Source organism: Rattus rattus, chromosome X (assembly GCF_011064425.1).
Source record: "Rattus rattus isolate New Zealand chromosome X, Rrattus_CSIRO_v1, whole genome shotgun sequence".
Classification (NCBI taxonomy): Eukaryota; Metazoa; Chordata; class Mammalia; order Rodentia; family Muridae; genus Rattus; species Rattus rattus.
The window spans coordinates 10,670,105-10,673,155 of record NC_046172.1 but is presented as its reverse complement, the minus strand read 5'-3'; positions in this window follow the sequence as shown (position 1 = coordinate 10,673,155).

Below are 3,051 nucleotides of genomic sequence, written 5' to 3'. Positions count from 1 at the left end.
CCAAAGGTACCAGTGGAAAGTGCACCAGAAATAAGAGGTAGGGATTTCTGAAAGCAAAACAATCAACAAAAAAAGTAGGATTTTGAAAAATTCCCACCACATAGCATATCATATGCCATGTTCCAGGTCACCAGTGCTATTTCCTCAGCAGCCTTAAGTGGATTAACGTCCTTGTAGCAACTTGAGGATTTAACTGTGCAAGTGACCTATTTTGTAGACTATTCCAGGGACTGCAATGTTTCTCTGAGCCAAGAATCTACCACAGCCTGATTTCCAGCCTACAGTGAAATGTGGTAATGGAAGTCTAAGCTACTAGCCCAAGACTTAGCAAGTTGTTTCCACATTACCATCAAGTCTACCAAAGTCCTTAGGAAAAGTAGTCTTTCACCAGGAAAGCCCAAATGTGGCCCCAAAGCCCATTCTCCTAAGCACATTCACAGCCTGTCTTTTGCATTTAAGCCAGCACACTAGCAGTAGTAGAAACTATCTAAAAAGATCAGTGGAAAAAAGAGAAGGGGGATAACATATGAATAAATGTGGGACACACTCTGAAGATGAATCGGCTGCTATAGACTCAGCCCTGAGGGTTTTGAATCCTCAAAATGGAAAACAATCATAACCAGGATGCCAAAGTTCCCAGGTTCCACTCTTTCCCATGACAAGGTGGCAAGGTGATGTGCCTACAGAGCAGATAGTCATGCTGATGACTATTTGCATCTGATCCAGTTTTCCTTTTCTCTATGGCTGGTTCAGCTGAAGAAAATTAAGCATTTCCTTTTTATGTTTTTATGTTATAATAATAAATCAGTTTTGTTCACTGGCATATTTTGAAGATCTCCTAGTGTCATCTATCCCATTCGTGTGGAAAAAGAGACAGGAATTGGATTAATTTTAAAACCCCCAAGGCTGTTTCAGACAATAAGGAATTAGAGTAGCTGTGGGGGACTCTACATAGGCCCCAATGTGCCCTTGGAGGTTAGAAAATATTCTGTGTGTATTTTTCACTAAAAACTTGCAGCACGAATATTCATAGCAGCTTTATTTATAATAGCTCCACACTAGAATCAACTCAAGTATTCATTAATAGAAGAATGGATAACAAAGCTATGGTCTATGAATAAATTCTACACAACATTAACAGAAAACAAACCTTCATACAACAATATGGATGGATATTGCAGACAAAATATAAAGTGAAAGAATATACAAACAAGGGTACTATTCTATTAATAAGAAAATCAAGAGCAGATAAAACTAATATTCAGAAGTTACGAGAGTCGTTTCAAAGAGGTAGAAAAATAAATTAGTACTACCATATGATCCAACAATACCACCTCTGGGTATATTTCCAGAGGAAATGAAAGATGTGTCTTAGACAGACATCCACACTTTCATGCTCCTTGAAGCACTATCCATAAAACCAAGATATGGAAACCACATATGTGTCCATCAACAGATGGATGGATAAGGAAATGTTTGTGTGTTGGAATATTAAGTCTTTGCAAAGAAGCAAATCCTGGTGTTTATGATAACATAGATGAACCTGGAAGGCATGCTAAGTGAAATAAGCCAGACACTACATGACAGCTCCAGACTGCAGGATTTTGCTTTGCAGCTAGAATTTAAAGAAAGAAAACACAGTGGACCAGAAAGTGAGCACAACACTGTAGCCTGAGCCTCCACATAGAAAGGATCTTTTAATCAACATTTATTCATTTTTTTCTGAGACTGCACATCTATGGATGCAAAATTATGAGCAAGATTTCCAGTAAATCACCTTTCTAGACTGAAAGTTATCTTTTGAGTATTATCTTTTCATGAATCCCTGAGAGAGAAGCACATAGTGTGAAAGCATTCATTAAAATATTACATTAATTTTAAAAACACAAAACTCAGAATAACAGCAGCACAAACAAAATAGGACAATGCAATGTTGAAAGAATATCACCTATGCAAGGAAGAATTGGCAGAAAAAGATGATTTCTGCTTTAAAAATACTATAGAAAAAAATTGTCCATTCTGACAAAATGATTTACCTTCATGCCTAAAACAGCAGCAGATCATGCTAACCACATGGAACAACATTGATAAAGACTTTTAAACCAAGCGCTCAGGAACAGAAATACACAAGGTAACTCAATACCTTAGAAACGTGTCTAGGGTTTCTATTGCTCTGAAGAGACACCGTGACCAGGGCAACTCTTACAAGAAACAAACAAATAAACAAACAAACAAAAAACATTTCACTGGGGCTGGCTTACAGTTTCGGAGCTTTAGTCCATTATGCTGACTAATCATAATCACGCAGGAAGCATGGCAGTGTGCAGGCAGACAAGGTGCTAGAGAAGGAGCTGAGAGTTCTACATTTTGATCTGAAGGCAGCCAGGAAGAGACCGATTCACTGAGTGTAGCTTGAGCTTAGGAGAACATGAAGCCTGTCCCCTCCCCACAGTGACACACTTCCTCTAACAAGGTCATATCTTCTCCAATAATGCCATGACTCTTAATAGTGCCACTCCCTATAGCCATGTATTCAAACACACGAATCTACTCAGGCCAAACATATTCAAACCTTCACAACACCATTTTAATTAATTGATTTACTTTACATCCTGACCACATTTTCCCTTCCCTCCTCTCCTCCAAGTCTTCTTGTCCTGCCTCTATCCACTCCTCAGTTTCTCTTCAGAAAAGGGGAAGCCTCCCATGGATATGAACCAGCCCTGGTATATCAAATTGAAGTATCAAATTGAATCAACCTTGTGGTTTCCCCAGCTTACTTTCTTGGATTTCGTTGCCATCATGTAGGACTAGACGCATCTTTCCCTATTGAGGCTAGGGAATTGGAAAAGATCATCCTGAGTAAGGTAACCCAAACTCAGTAAGACAAACAAACATGATGTGCATTCATTTATAAGACGGTATTAGCTGTAAAGTAAAAGATAACAATGTTACTGTCTACAGACCCAAAGATGCTAAGTCATGGTGGGGGGATGAAGGGGGAACACGTGGACTTCATTGAAAAGGGGAAATAGAATAGATATATCACGA